Source organism: Mchenga conophoros, linkage group LG1 (genome assembly GCF_057382185.1).
Source record: "Mchenga conophoros isolate Kocher_MC1m ecotype Shallow Benthic linkage group LG1, M_conophoros_male_GT1.1, whole genome shotgun sequence".
Classification (NCBI taxonomy): domain Eukaryota; kingdom Metazoa; phylum Chordata; class Actinopteri; order Cichliformes; family Cichlidae; genus Mchenga; species Mchenga conophoros.
The window spans coordinates 31,246,966-31,263,997 of NC_140526.1; the positions used below are offsets into that span (position 1 = coordinate 31,246,966).

The following is a 17,032-nucleotide window of genomic DNA, read 5'->3' on the forward strand; positions in this document are numbered from 1 at the left end:
GCAGTGTTACATTTACAACACATGTAAATGTGACATCTGACATCTAACAGAAGCTGACCATAGCTGGTACGCTCCCAGTATTTTGTACTTGTCAGTTTTATTGCATAGCAATGGGGCAAATCCCCAGGCACGTTTTTAGCTAAATTAGAGCCATAAAATAAAGCTTACAATGAGTTTATGGGCAACCGACTAAATAATAATGTCATAAATAATTAAATCTGCTCTGTAGTTGTGGTAGATAAATACTCCTGTCTCCTAGTAATATTAAATCTTGGTCGTTTCAGATAGAACAGAAGGGATATTTTTAGCAGCTCTGCTCTGATGCTGATTGAAGTGTAAAGCTAGATTCTTGTTTCTACACCAACCCCTTGAACAGTAAGAAAACATAGTAACATATTAGCCTACATGGGATCTGAGAGAGGGAGAGAGACGGAGAGAGTAAGCTCTTGGGTCTATTACACCAGACTCTGACAGTGATTCAGCTGACAATATAAATGTTTATTGGTGTATAGTGCAGCTTGGAGAAAGATGTCAGGGCAAGAAGTCTGTACTTTTAGGAAGGCTGTAATGTGTCTCACAGTAAAGAACATTGAGGAAAAGCAGAGTCTGTTGCTTGATGGTCTTGGACAGCATGTTTATGTGGTTTGGAGCAATAACTCTTCACTGTAAGAGTGCATTGTGTGGTAGTTTATGTCGGTGTGTAGTTATAATTTACATCCTTTGCTGTTGGGTGGGCATGCTGGGACGCTGAGGGATTAATACTGCTGGACCTGAGACCTCTACAGTAGTATTCCTCATATACATGCACACAACAGTTTATGCATCCTGTTTTTTTTTCAGCATTTTCGTTTCTTCACAGGTATTTGGTTATGTTTCTAAATAGCTCCGTCTCTAAATGGCTGACAAAGCATTGTTTGCAATGTCTAAATCCCTACCAGGTGTTCAAATGTATTCACGTGACATGTCTGCTAACTACTTGAATCAATTCTTTTCGATGTTTGGCTCTCTTGTGAGCTGATGAAACATAATTGCAAGTGGTAATTTGGTCTTGGAAAATGGGATGAACCACTAATTTGAAAAGAAAAATGCTGCTGTGAAAATCAATAGGAAAATCCTTAGCATGCTAAAGAGAGAGCGCTGCTGCCATATGCCCATAACACGTCCTATGGTGTGCCCAGTGCTTAGCACCAGGGTGCCGGCAGGAAATGCCATATTGGCCTCCCAGGCCAGTGAGATCATTGGCTAAGCCCCCAGGGTGTGGACACATGGTCCCAGGCTGTCTCATTCTCTCGTCTCTGTCCTTCGTCCCCCTGCTGACATGACAAGCTGTATGCTCTAAGAACTCGTTTAAGCCTTTTCATCAAGGCTTTCACCTTTGATGGGCTTTTCGTGTTTGAGTACAAAGACAAATGCTGGAAAGGTGACGCTGAGATGATGTCATGCATGAATATAGGGACACCTGTGGGTAATTTAGATATTAAAAGTAAACAAGAGCTAGAATAGAGAGTAATTTTCTTAATCACCGCTATTTGAAAGGACAGCATGTTGCTTTTTACTGCGTGTTCAGATTAACGGCAAAAGACATTACCTATATCTTAGCTATAGCTAGATGGCCCTTGCTGGCTAAGCAGGGTCCCCTTAATATGATTAAGACGGATTATGGCGTTGTCTTCACATCAAAAGAGCCAAGACCAATTATCACCCCTGCCTTTCAGCATGACAGCCCTCCTGCTCTCTTCCCGCAAATGCAGAAAGGAAAGGAGAAAACAGAACCCGGGCTCTTGTAACACTCCAGAAGCCTCACGCTAATGGATGGATTCATCATTCATTCAGGCCTTTCATGTACAGTGTTAGGCTGTGATGGTGCACAGTTGCCAGTGCTTTGGCTAGACCCTAAAATAGATTGAGCGTCAAAGCCTATTATCCCGCTCCCAGAGGCATGTACAAACAGGTTCATGTGACAGAAAATGTGTTCTAAGGCAGTTAAAGAGTGAGGAACTGAAAACAAGCTTTTCATGCCTTCAGGTGTTTGTGAATATTTGTAGGGGTTTTTTTTTAGCAAGTTTTTAATTATTTGTGCATATTTTCGTAACAAGTTGTGCGTTCAGTGCAACAGGGACGACAGCTTTGCTTCGTTTTGCTTTGGTGCCCATTACCATAATCCCCCGTCAGGACGGGTCTTCCATTACCCCTTTGTGCTGTCTGTGGTCATGACAGGAAATCAAATGGATATGGATAAAAGTAGTCCCCGTGCCTCAACCCTTCCCAGCTTATAACACTTGCACACAACACACACGCTGCTCTGCTAAATTACTCTCATAGTTTCACTTTTCTCTAAAGTGCCAGAGCCTACGAGCTTGAACAAAGGTGCCCCCTGCATCCGTACCACCCATCAAAAGTGGAGCTGGAGTCGGCCCAGAGTGCTGTCAGGAGTTAAATAAAGTCATTAAAATCCTCTTTTTTTTCCCCCCTAGTGGCCCAGTGTTCACTTCTTTATGAACATGGAGCTCTTGGCTTCACACAGAAGGTGACACATAGCTATAACCTTGTTTTTCTTTGTAAAAATTGTGTGCCTTTGCCTTCACTGGAACACAGATATTTCTAAGCTTTTCATTTCTCCACAGTAATTTTGTGAAGTCAGTTACTCTTTTTGCTTTCATATGCGCGTCACCTTTTATGGGAATTCAGCAAGAAAAGAATAACAAGAGAAGCTAAAGGTAAAGGTTCTTCTGAGTGTCGTCATCAGAACCTAGATGTTAACAAAGCTCTTTGACAGCTTTTTAAATTTTGGTCTGAGTAACCAGCAGCACAAAGCAGAGCCTGTTACATGTGCAGGAAGATAATTAGGGTCTATGTTGTGAGCTAATACCAAGGGGCAGACCAGCTCCTCGTATCGCTTGACCACAGCCACTCTCGGCATGTGCACTTCCAGCTTTCCCGCTGTGCTCGTTTTTCATCACAGAACCTGTGCCTTAAATTTCACATCCTCCGCGTGTGGATTTACACCTCTATTGTGTCCACATTACAGGACACGCATGTATATTAAATGCCCTGGGTACACAAGTAAATCCACAGCCACCGTGTCAGCACAGCTGGCATCACTGGGCGAATAGCAGGTGAACACTCAATCACAATCCCCACAAGCATGTAAACGAGGTCTGAAGTGGCCCCGGCGCACTACATCCTACCGCCCTACCTATTTTTTTTCTTTCTTTCTTGCTAACCTGCAGCCTGTAAGGCCAGCATTAATAATTTAAGCAAACACCCAGGCATGATAGAGCAGACAAGGGAACGTGTCGAGAAGCACTCTGGTCGAGGGAAGCTATTAAATATGAAAACTATTTGTGCTGGCTAATAGTGTCTTTGTTTTCTTAGCGCTTAGAGTCTCGTGCGTCGTCCCAGCTGACGATCGAGGTAAATTGTTTGATGAGGAATGGTTACGTTGGACGTGACTGCGTTCGGCCCATTTGTTACTAATGGCCAATCTGCATGGCTGAAACAACTCTTTCCCAGCAGATGTGTTGTCCTAACCTCAGTCAGCCTGCCTTCCATATACTCGTGCACACATACGCAGAGCTGATCGGCTACAGCAACTACTTGTATATTTATAAATTCATGGGGTGCTGCTATGCGCTTCTTGAAAAAACACACGCTCTCACACGCCCACACACACTCTCATAGGGGCCCTAGTCTTGTGTTGAGGATTAGATGGGTTCAGGGCCAGAGATTGCCCCCTCTGGTTGCAGCTCCTGCTTCAGTGTGGTGTTTGGGTGGGTTTGCTGGGGGTGGTGTGCATGAAGCCCTCCGGGGGAAAGATTGCACTGCACACAAATCATTACTGCTCATCAGTTACTGCCACTCAGCCACTTATTTACTCAGCAGCTTTGCTTAACAGAGACATGGATATGCAGCCAGACCTCAGCGCTCGCCGGAGCGTAGTGGCTCGTTATGCGCCGGGATCTTAAGGATGAAATCATTGAGAAACGCTGTTGTTTGGGTAGCAATGCAGCACGATGCAGTTTGTGAGCACAGAGTGGGTCAATACCTTTAAAGCTCGATGCACTCAATTCATCATAACTTTAAAGTCCGTTCCCAATAAGAATTTCACAGTTGATGTTGTGTGCAGGTTGCGTTTGACAGAAGGCCGTCAACTGAGCCTCAACATGAGGAAAAGTGTTGCTTCAGCGATATACAGGACACTATCTAGACAGTGAATTATTTATGGCTGCAATACCACGTAAGCTATATGTAGCATATTAAATACATAATCCTCTCATCTTTTATTGATGGTCCTTTGATACCAGCCTCCCTGGTAAGATTGATAAGAGAGCTTAAGGTGCAAGCAGTTTTGACCGCCACATTTGAGCCAGTAGTGAGGAAACTTCACCCAAGCCTTATTGGGAATGTTTTTGTTTTGTTTTTTTCCTTTTTTGCTTCTTTAATGAGGACTGGTGGTGGAGGTGGGCGGTAACTCAAACCCAGATTGCTCAGGGAGAGATTACGTCTGCTTATGATATAGTGTAAACAGTTGGGCACAAGCTGGTTATGCTCGGTGGCTGACTGTTTACACACCGTTACTGACAGATAAGAGGGAATTTCAGCTGTACTCTGATCAGATCTGCAACAGGACAAGCCTGTGTCAAGTGTTCACGGTCTCCACTTCCTGTGTTTTTTTTTTTTATTGTGAGAGCTACCTGATAGATGCAGAAAGAAAGGTGGGTGGGCGGTGGGAGGGGTCTCTCTTTGATGGGTTAAATGTGTTGCTTTGTAGGCAGTACAATCGTGCACTCACGTTATCACGTCACACAATAGAGGCGAGATGCAGTCCGTCAGTGTGCAGGAAATGGGATTCATTTATCTAACCTGATGACGGAGACGCACCAGCAGCTGCACAGATAGGACTCTTTTACGGCTCGAGCGGTGCCGTAGTTGATTTGGGAATTAGATGGCGTAATTGGCACAGACAAACGAGCCATCGCTACGGAAACGAGTTCCGTCTTTTTGTTGTTTTCAATCAGAAGTATTCAAACACGCATCGACATCTGTTACGTGTGGTTTGGTGAAGCCGGGTTCCTTTTGGTTTAACTGTGGCAAAACTGCTATGCACACCATGCCCGTGGATATTTTTGCACAGGGAAACAAAAACTGCTAGTAAATCTGTTTGGCCTTTGCTAAGATACACAGTCAGCTTTTGTTAGATCAAGCCAACCGAGTGACATTTTCCCGTCTAAATTCAGCTACTGTTTCATCTTTTCATATCATGGTAACGCAAGCATTCGTGTTTCAGGAATAAACCACATAGTTTGCACCGTGATACTGTCGTGGAAGGGATTGGATAGTGAGGAATGATAGCCACTGAGATTGAATCACAGTCCTTTTTGTGGCTGCTGGGACACGAGCACCTTTCTCATTCAGCTCTTATCTAAACCAGACCGATTGAGGCCATGTAGCCATAATTCTTTTTGTAAACAAATGAGTGCGCCCTACCCCCCTCCCCTCGCCTTTTCTGTCTGAGATGTTCGCACAAATGCGCCATGAGTGACATTCACCTTGCTGTGTCCTCCCGTTTTATTTTATTTTTTTCCCCTCCCTTGAAGTCTTGACTCCCCAACAAAAAGACCCATTACTCTGTCTTGTTGTCACATCAGTTTGCCTCTTCCTCACCTGCAATATGATCCACATTAGCATCCACATCAAGCCTGGGAAGCTCCCGCTGTCTGAGCCGACAGGACTGAGAGCAGAGATAAGCTCACTCGGTAATGAGCCATCAGCCTCCGGTGGGCAGGAGAAAGAAAGAAGGGCCCTTCAGAGCTGCGGTATGGAATGGGCAGCAATGCAGGTCACATGCATGTGTTATTGAGAAACTCAGTCTCCGTGACCAGGAATGCAGTTTTTTTTGTCAGCATGTGTGGTGATGCGATGCCTTGTTTATGATATTCATGCTATACTTCACCTCCCATTCGTGCCACTGGTGCCACATCCTCCAACTGCTTTTGTTGTACTTACATCCTTAGAGACTGGCACGGGCTTCACACTCGGCGGCAGAGCATAAAGGAGAGGAAAGCTGGTTACAGTGGAACAAAGGTGCAAACAATAAAGTGTAATGGTTGAACAGAAGTGGGCAAGTTGTATGGAAATGAATGCATGAAAAGCCAGTCCTGCCGACTGAAAGAAACAGCAGGTGGTCCCTAAGGAATGAGAGGATCAACAGATAGCTTCATTCCGCCCACTAAGCCTGACTTTTACACACTTACCAAGCACCAGTCTCCTCCGATTTGCCTGTCTGCTAAAGAGCATGGAATAAAACGATTCACTTTCAAAAGTTTCTTTCTGAACATGCTGCTATTATTGCTCTTGATGCAGTGATTAGAATATATATTGAATTCTAATATCTATTTTGCTGTGGACATTGACAAGAACTATGAGCAGAAAACCCATTTTGCGAGGATTAAACCTGAAGTGGAGGAGTTTCATATGTCAGGGGTGGGCGTGGACTTTGTTCATGAGTGAGGGGAGAGTGACTGACGGGTTGGAGCGGCTGATTTATCCTAACCTTCAACCACGGCATCAAGCTCTGGGTAGTGACCCAAAGAATGAGATCAGGGATACGAGTGGTGAAAAGTCTCCTCTGAAGGGTGGCTGGACTTTTTCTTATTCATAGGATGAGGAGTTTGGTTATTTGGGAGGGACTTAGAGTAGAGCCACTACTACTCCACCATATTATGGTGGTTTGGACTTCTGAATAGGATGCCTCCTGGGGGTCTCCTAGGGGAGGTATTCTACCAGGAGTAGACCCTGCGGTAGGTCCAGGACATGCTGGACAGATTATATTTCTAGTTATCTTTCATCTCAATCCTTGGCCCACTGGCATTGTCTGGCTCAGTAGTTACTGTGGTCGGTGGTTCAGTTCCCAGTTTCTTTGGGCAAAATATTGAACCCCAATCCACTAGATTGTGATTGCATGTGTAATAGAAAGCAGCACAGAATACACTGCTGTATGAATGGGTGTAAAGAACTATAATAAGTTCTGGCCCATTTACACTAGTCGCCTGTAAAGTAGAAATTCCACTGAAAAAGACTCATAGCTGCTGATGATAGATTTAGTAAGTAAATGTGAGTAAAGCACATCCCATCCCTTTATTCTATGTCCCCTGAAAGGCAGCATGTTAATCCCAGTAAATAAGGGTCAGATCAGTAATGTGTGTCGTGGTTCAGATTGGCTATAGGATGATATCTGCAGTGACTGGGGAGTTGTCCTAAATATATCTGTATTTGACACATGAACTGCATGTGAGAAGGCAGATGTCTGAATCGGTCAGGCAGGACGTTAGACCGGCTTCATCGGTTTGAATAAAGCCCAGCACATCTGACAGAAAATCTCCTGTCGTCTGCTGCACGTCTTTCAGGGCAACTTCGAACAATATCTCAGGCTGTTGTCTGGAGTTCATGTGTGAAAATGGTTTATGATTGCAGGCCAGAAGTGTAAGGTGAAAAAAAATTGCTACTCTCCCAAAAGGGGGAAAAAGGTGCTTTCATCATTTAAAAGGCAGCTTTGCTATCTCGTACACGACAGTAATAATATCTAGGAGACCTTCATGCCTCACGCAGCATCTTCATTTTGTAATCTAACTATGCCCCTGGTGCAAACACTTAACCCCTGTAACCGCACTTAACTCCAACGTTATTACAGCACTGTCTTCAGATAGCATTCCCTCCCGAGTCCCCACTTCTCCGAGCTGCCATGGATATTTTTTTCCAGAGTTATTTTAAGGGTCTCTTCCAGAGGGGTAGCATCCGGTTTCAAGTAAAATAGTAATTGAGTCTCCCTCCCAGTGTTGGCTCGAAGGCTTTGATCTTTCCCGTATTCCAGTGTTAAATGGTTTCCTCCAAATCGCTGTGAACACGCAGCGACTGGCTTCCCTTTTATCAACAGCCCACTAACTGCACCTCTCTGTCAACTACTTTGAAGCCAGTCTGAAAAGAACAAAAAAAAGAGTCGTCCCGCATATATGCACACTCCTCATAAATGCATGTTTTTAGTTGTAAGGATCTTGTTCTATGTTAAAGGCAGAGCTGTGGGATTATTGCATAGAAGAAAAACTTCAAGTTCTTTTGTGAGAAGAAACTGACAACCATGTTAATGCTAGTGTCCCCCCCCCCCCCCCCCCCTTTCTTATGGGAAAATAATTCTTATCTTTTATCTATATGTGACAGCAATAGGCCAGTGTAATAAGTCTCAAAGGGAGCTTTGAAAGTGGGGGGGACTATGACTCAGCTCCGTTGTAATTAGCAGAATTTGCATGCTGATGCTTATCTCGACAAGAGGAGAAACTGGGGTAGTTTGAAATGTTTTTGTCTGGGCTGGTAATTGGCATCTGACTTATCAGAGGAAGATTGGCCACACTTGACCACTCAAAGGAGCCAGATCCAAACACTGTGATCAAGTGAATTGCTGGATGTGACCTCTGGCAGAGTTGTTCAGTGTGCCCTGCACTTTTATCTCTAGCTCTTTGTACCAACCGCTCTACTTAACTGTAGAGTGTGTGGAAATTGTACTGTAAGCAAGCCCCCCCCTACACCTCCCAAACACCCCCCCACACCCCTACACACCCCGTCTCCTTCTCTACTTCTTCCTGTTGTGCTCAAGAAAAAATAAGAGCAAATAAATGACAGGAGTCAAGGACGAAATAGGCAAAGACCCAGACTTTGAAATCCAATGCTGATAAATTGCCGGGTGTTTGACTGTGCAAGGCATAGAGGATTATATCGATTTTCTTCTCTGTGTGTATATGTTTGTGTGAGTGAGTGTGATAGCTGAGGAAAGAGAAAAAACAGGCACAAGAGAATATAATATTGTGTTTCATTAAAAAATCTCTAGGATATCTCATTACGGCCACATGATTTTCTTCAGTATGGGGGTTGGTGGGGACAGGGTGGAGCTAGCTGGTGGCAAAATGAATGTGCTTTCCTGTCTCAGATGACTATCTCATGTGTTGCTGCTCAGAACTTGGCCCCAATCTGCCTGGTGTGTCGACTACTTCCTGGCTACGTTTTGCCCAGTGCTTGCTGGTTTTACAGCCTCATCAGATAACTTATCGCCACAAGGCATCTGGAAGACATTTCCACTTTTTTTCTTTCTTCCCCCCCCTATGTATTATTGTTACTCCAGCTTTATTACTGTACAATGCTATCTCACATGAGATCTTCACAATTCTTTCTTTGTCGCGCTCACAGCAGCACTCGACAATGTTGTCAGATTTTGAGTCACTTGTCTCATGCTACCAGATTATTTGAATGACATCGCGATGTTTTATGGGTCAAAAGACGATATGGATTTCCCCTCCTGTTCGTCTTTTCTGACTACAGTTCAACGGTTCGTACTGATTGGTACTATGTGCTGATTTCTGGTGGTATTTTAAGCGCGTCGTTTGTCTCTGCAGTTGTTAGTTTGTTTGAGAGTGCAATTTAAAGGGCATTTTACTTAAAAAATAGCAGATAATGGCATCTGCTGCCATGGTGAGTTTTTTTTTTCTTTTTTCTTTTTCTCTCAAAGCACTTTTTTTTCAGCAGCTAGAAAAGGTTAGTCCAATTCTCAAACGCAAGCATTAAGTGATGGTTGTAACCTTTAGTCCAACTGCTCTGTGGGTGTCCATCTAGCCTGAGAAACATGCTCGTTCTTGCCATTTTGCGTTCCAATTACTTTGCGTGAGGCAAAGTGGGTTTTTTCATCATTGTCTTGCACTATCTCAAGACCAGCTCTCAAAGAATGCCTGTCTGGGCTGCTCTCGTCTCTGTGGGCCAATCCTTCATTGTGAGCCCACGGGGGAGGTTGATAAGCGAGGGAATTTGAGCCTCAATCAGTACTGGTTAATTATCGCTACCAGATGAGGTGAGGGGGTTCCCCATCCAACCAATCCCTCCTGGGTCTCCCTTATCACACTCGGCTGTTGAAAGCTCTGTCCAGCATTTCATTTAAATGTCTTTTTTCCCCTCCTATTTTCAGTATTTGTGTCCAGTTTTACTGAAAGAAATATACCTGCCTCTATCATTTTGCCAAAGAAGAGTTTTATTAATTGTTTAAACCATTAAACCATTTATTTGTACCAGAGTTCATAATACAGTCTACAGCGGTGGATATATAATTCAATAACCAGTAAGTTTAATATAAAATTATGTATGTAATGTAGCCGAATGCACAGTCAAGAACATATTTTGTTTACAGGCATGCCACAGGGATATAAATATGCATATTTTGGAAACACAGGTTCCAAATGTAATTGTTGTAAACATCTATGAAAAATGTATGCTACACTAATGAGTGCAAAGCATGAATTAGTGTGCATTTAAGAGATTTTCCCCTGCAGACTATTTCTCCTGATCACCACTTGGCATTTTCATTGAACTGTGACATAAAAGGTGTGTATTTGTAGGACTAATGAGAAAAGAAAAAAAGCCAGATACTGCCTCAAAACCTAATTTCCAGCATTCTCTTTTGATGTTTGGAAAATACACAAACACACTTTTTTTTTCTCTCTTTTTTTTTTTTTATAGGCCACTGCATGGATACTAAGACGTTTAGGCTTCAGATGTTGGCGCTTACTTTAAATCAAATGCTCCTGCAAACAGCTGCTCTTAAAATGCTTTATTAAATGATGAAAAATCAGTTTCAAATGTTCTAATTCTTTAAATCACTCAGTCCATATAATCTGTGAACCAAAGAGTAATGTTTACCACTGACTTTCAGAATGGTAAATGTTGGTCTAAGCGTCGCTCGATATGGCCTCCTCGTAGCTTGTACATTATCCAGTTTCTTGCTAACACTTGGTGTTGAGCCTGGTTTTAAGGCCTCTCATTAGGCAGTGCATTGAAATAAGGCTCCAAGGTGGTCTTGGACTGAGCTCCTTTGCTACTAAGCAGGAAGTTGGGGTCAGTTGTGCCTGTGTGGGATTAGGTAGTCATTAATCACTGGTATACTATACCCTGACACCATTACATTCAGTACTGTAAAGAGTAAAAAGGTCTGAATAAAAATCCTTCACTTAATGTCTTCACATTGGCCGTGGCGGTCCACATTTGAAGTTTTGCCGGCGTCTTGCACTCAGACTATTTGCTAATCCTATTAAGCAGTGAATCATTTCACTAAGATCTTTTTTTTCTCTCCACCTGATTAAAAAAGAGACTGACGTTTTTTTTAAGAATACCATTTTCTGGCAATTTGCAGCGCAACCAGAGCTGATGCCGTTGCGGTGACCCTCCTTCACTGGTGACCCTGTCATGTTGCCTCCGGGCCTCTGGAGCTTTACCATGGCAGCCAGTATACAGGATGATGGAGAACTCTGAGCTGAAGAAATTGGATCCTTTTCTCTTTTAATCTGCCAGTTGAGTTGGTGCCAGCGTAGGACAGCCAGTGTGTGAGCTAGGGACCCCAGTCATTTTGTCCATCCCTGTATGGCTTGGCCTTAACTCCTCATTTCATGAAGTGCTGCGGGGAATGCTTTGAATACCAGAATCAGTGGGTTGTGGTATCCGTGATCAGGCTCATCAGGCATTGTTGAGTGCTTGGGTTGTAACACCAACTCTCTTTTCCTTTAGCTTGACATTGTAAAAGATAGTAGAAGATGGTAAAAGTCATATAGTCAGATTATTTGGGCTAATCTCTAGAAAGCACGAACACAGAGTCTCTACATAAATCTTAATTTCTTTAATTTAATATAAGTAAAGCCCAGCACATTAATTCGAGCGGGAGGCTGTGTTTTCTTAATTTGAAAAGGACACCTTTTCCACTAAATAGATACATGCCTCAAATAAGCTTTTTCTCCATTTCTACATTGCAGACACCTAGTCCCACCACGCTCGATCTTAGGTTCATGGTTATTTCCCAGAGGTCCTCGACGGTGACAGATGGGCTTTAGAGCAAAGTTTTGGGAGAAGGCTGGATGAAAGACTGCACAGAAAGAGACACGGACTCAGGGTGCAAAAATGAAGGAAAAGCACAGGAGAGTGTGGGAGGGAAGAAGAGACAACCATTTCCATTAGTGTCATTTAAGCAGCCTGATGTTCTGCCTGGAAGAACAAACGGTGAAGATATGGAAATAGCACAGAGACAGGAGCCTGAAGTGCTCAGGTAAATTACAAAAGGCCCTCATCCTGTATCTATCTTTACCTGCACTGAAGGCCTCCATTCATCTCCGATGCGCTACTAACGATTTTCCTGGCTTGTTTTCTTACAAAGGGCTTACAGCTCAGAGATCCAGTGACATATTATAAAGATCAGGCCACAGAAGAGCCTCGGTTGTTGAAAACGCGACTGGCTTCCAGAGCGCTCTGTTCTGCCTCAAGAGTGGCTCAATAAGGAAGGCAGTCACTATGACTGCTGTCAGGCGGTGGGTCAATGAGGGAGTAGGCTTCCTGCTGGGCCAAGTGCAGAATAGGAGAGAACAGGGGGTCTTTGTGCAGAGAGCACACCCTCGCCAACCCACTCTTTACTGCCTTCAGTGAGATTTCTTTTTTTTAACACACCCAATGTTACGAGGCTGACTTTGTAATTTGCCGAAATTGTTAACCGGTATCTGGGGTCAGTGCAGATGACCTCGCACAGTTGATGCAGACACCTTTTTCTACTTTTCTAAACTCTCACGGGAAGAGAGCTAGAAGTTGTGGCTTACTAGTTATCACACACACACACACCCCTCACCTAGATAGTAATCTCCGTAATGTCTGAAATCGTGCTTTTAACATTGTCAGGACGTGGGGGAAATTCATCACTAGCCCCACATCTCCATTCTGTCTTCCTCATATCCGAGTGGGGGGGAGCACTGCAGTATATCGCAGCACCACCTTAAGCTGGGCTCCCAAACCTTTTATGACTGCGGAGAAAAGTGGATTTGGGACAGAGGTAACAGCCCATGCTTATCAAGCAGACAAGCCCATTTTCTAGCCCCTTGCTCTCCGCTCGACTTATTCTCACTGGTTGCCTGGTGTGGCGGTTTCTATTTATCAAACACAAACGGATGGGGGCCCGAATAGATTAGACTCCTCACACTGTAATGTGGTTTCTGACCCCTCTCTCCTCCTCTAACTCTACAGCTGTGCTGTTAAAAGCCCGCTGTGTTTCAGTGCTATTGTAAGAAACATTTAAAGGTGCACTTTGCATTTCTCTGGGAAACATATAGCCATCATCTGGCTGTGTGAGCAAAAGACAAAAAACAAATGTATACAAGAGACAGAAATTCCTGTCATTGCAAATTTAACTGATCTCCCTTCTTCTCATTATGTTCTGTTTCAGCAGGTTTTGGTTTTTCTGCACTTTGATGTATGAGAACATGAGTTCTGTTGAGTTTTCTGTCAGCGAGCACTTCACAGTGCATCGGCACGCCACTGCTCGTTCTATTTGTGTTCATTACAATTTTTTTTTCCAGGCTTATAACTCGGAACCTTGTTAGCTGCCAAAAGTAAACTTTTTTCCCTCAGCTCTGGCATAAAGGTTGAAGCTTGTCTTTACTCTAAGATACTGATGTTTGTGCATTTTCTTCTGTTTTTTTTAATCACATGTTGCAGATAGAGATCCTTGCTTCCTGCTGAGGTGCTGGCTGCTTGTCCTCTCTTTTTAACAAGGAGCGACAATTCAGGCTAGTGAACCTTTAAATATCGGTCACGGGTGTGGTTTTTCCAGCTTCTCCTTACGTCACTGGAATTGCTTTAGGTTAGCGTTCAGAAGCCTGTTTATTGATACGGGGACTTTGTTGTTATTCCTAAGGGACCCATTAAATTGGTGAAATATGGATTTTGCTCTGTGTGCTTTCATACATTTTCCCTCATTTTCTATAAATAATCTGAGGGAGTTTGAAAGAGATAAATTTGCCTTGAGTTGGTTATTTTTAGTTGCTTTCTAGAGGAGAGAAATTATACGCTGGCTACACTGCGCTTTATGTGAAACTTCTTTTATGATTGTGTTTCTCTACATGCTACAAAGACGGAAACATGAAATATAGTCATCGGTTTGGAATGCTGCTTTCGCCTTTTGTCAAAATATTTGTTCAGTCTGCAGATGAGTCCAGGGTGTTCGGCATTGATTTACACAATCCCACCTTTACGTGAAACGCACCCGTTTGAACTTTGGCCACTAACGTTGGCATCCTTGTTTTGGAATCTGTTTGCAGTTTTATTGGATTTAGTTTTGTTTATATAGCACCAAATGACAAAAATAGTTGCCTCAAGGAGCTTTGTATTATTAGGTAAAGACACTACAATAATAGAATGAAACCCCAACAATCAGACGACTTCAAATGAGCAAGCACTTGGCGATAGATAAGGAACTACTCGCTTCAAACAGGAAGAAACCTTCAGTAGAACCAGGCTCAGGGAGGGGCAGCCATCTGCCAGGAGCGGTTGAAGGTAATGTGAGGGAGAAATTGAGATTAGTAGCAGAAATGGTGTTAATGAGTCAAAGATTCTAACAGAAGATTAGTTAGATGCTGCCAAAAAGCCGATTGCCTGCCATCAAACTCCTTACACCCCTGGTTCATCCCAGTGCACAGACGTTGGTTGTTGTGTCTGCAGCTGAATGCAGATGGTTTGCCATTTTCTCAAAAGTAGAGCCGAAGCTAAGCCCTCCCCTACTGTTTCTGCAATTGGGATGAAAAGCTGCTAAAGCCAGCTGCTTTGACTCTGATAGGATGCTTGTAGGACCTTCAAGCCCATTCAGTTTTTTCCCTCAGATAGAGAGCAGCTGAAGATGGTCTTTTGACTGGAGGGGAGCCAAACCTGGGCACAGACGAGCTGCCCAGCCCCACACACCCAACTGTTCCAGCAGTGTAATGCAGAGATGATTAAGCATGTCATGGTGCTTTTGGTCCGCTGGAGTGACGAATTCCTCCCTCAAGTCTCTCTCCATCTGTCCTATACACCATGAGTCAAACACATTTGCTAGTGTTGTCACATTCTGCCCAATATGTAAGCAGGCTCGCTGTGAATTTGTTGATTTCCTGAAATTAGCTACTTGCTTCAGTCTAATTAGAAGCCACTCACTTGCCTCCTAAGAGCTGCAGTTAGAAATGTTTTGGGCTAGTTTAGAACATTGTATATTTTATTCATTACTGCTGTTTATTCACTTGAATTTCACTTCCACTTCTGCCTGGAGGGATTTTCAAAATGTTTTGAGCTCTTGCGCACTCTGTGCATTACCCAGCCTAATAAAGTTTTCTTTGCTTGAATTTACTCCGCAACTGCAGTGAAATGGCGCCAGAGCAGTCATAGGAGGATATCTGTAAAGTAACTGCTAACACAGATCTTTCTAAAGGGACTGTGCTCGTATATCAGGCCTCAATTCAGTTGTTCAAGGTCCCTGCTGTACACTGAGACAGAATGCAGGCACACTTCCTCTTCAGTATTCTGGTCCACTCATCAGTGAATTAGTGTGGGGTCTGACTGCTCAGTTTAGTGGGAAAACGGCTTACATTTATTTGCATCTGTTTCTATTTAGTTCAGTCACTTTCCAACAGTATTTTCTCTGTAATTGTTTGTGCTTTCAAGACAACTAAGTGCACAGAGGGCAAGCATTCATATTGCCACCATAATGGACCATGCATTATATTACTTCAATCTTGGATCTCTCGCTAGGACGCCACAAGGTAGAGAAATTATCTTCTAGTAGTTAAATAGCTGAACTATTGGCACAGGATCCCTCGTTCGCTCTCACACTACTCTCTCATTTTCTGTCTTCATCTCTTTCTATCGCATTCTGCTCTCCCCTCTCCCCCGGAGACATGCCATTTCCTTGGAAGAGAGCAGGCATATTTTAAACTGCATTTAACACTCAGCCACTTATTTCACTCCATTCGTTGAATTATTAAAATACCTTCATACCCCTTTAATTATTTTTCAAGCTCTGCCCCATCCCTGCAGAACTGATAATTGGTGTTATTTATCTAAACAATACCACAGTGTGACTCTTACAGTGGGAGTGCTTGAATAATGGATGAGGTGAATGCAAAGCAATTTTACTTACTCTCACTTTGGCACTGTTCATGTCAATGTGATGTTACCATTTCTGCTCGAGGAAAGGAAATGGCAGCCGCGTTCCTGCGTGTTTACTCCTTCCCCGCACGCTGTACTTATGATAACGCAAGACGTGATATTAACTTGCCAGGGAGGCTAGACTTGGTTAAATTTGTCAGTTCCTCTTGCCCAATTCCAGCGAGGCTTGTGGTTTCATAATAAAAAGCCTCTTTGAGGCTCTGGAATAAGGCCGAGGCACTTTGGCTGAAAGATAGAATGAACAAAAAGATGTTTTGGTTCGGGAACACTTCATTCAGTGTTTGGGGCACTTGGAGTCCTGCAGTGTTCTGTCATTTTTAGAGTGAGCATTGAAACACGCCATTGATGTCAGCGACTTCTTAGGATATGCTGTGACCGAACTGAAAAAGCAGATAGTAGTGTTGTGCAATTTAGAGTGATTGCAAGCATTTCGCACCTTTCATCAACCCTCTGCTGCAGCCTAACCGCAAGCATGTTTCTTTACTGATCTTTGATAGTAGTTACACTCGATTACTGATTAGTAATCCGATAAAGAAGCTGAAGCTTACGGAAAGAAGATCCATGCTGGAATCAGTGAAATCAAAACGGATACACTGGTATGATCTGACCGTGTTAAATTGTGATTGGTTTTTACCACCTGCTACATACAGGTGCTTTATTTTGAAGAGACTGGACTTTCAGAATAAAATTCTTAGAGTAACTTGTATAGAAATATCAGCACTGTTCACATTTCAACTAACAAGAAGTGTGAATAGCTGTGGCGTAGTTTGGTGGATAAAGAATGGAGGCGACCTGGCAACCAGCCAGAAGAAGCATCAGTGTTATATCAGTGTTATATATTACCACTTCCTGCAGGAACTTTCAGAATAAAATCAATGTAAAAACGAGAAATAGAGCACTAACTCAAATTGTCAGACTTTTTAATCCACTGTATACACAGCTAATCAGGTGTTTAGAATGATAGAGAATGATCATCTGGGGAAACTTGAGCAATGCA

The 17,032-nt window shown here is 43.3% G+C and overlaps 1 protein-coding gene across 10 annotated transcripts in view; it reads left to right on the top strand.

Moving 5' to 3' along the window:
* neo1a (neogenin 1a) overlaps window positions 1-17,032 on the top strand; it is a 155,287-nt gene that overhangs the window by 38,821 nt on the left and 99,434 nt on the right. The window lies entirely within an intron of this gene.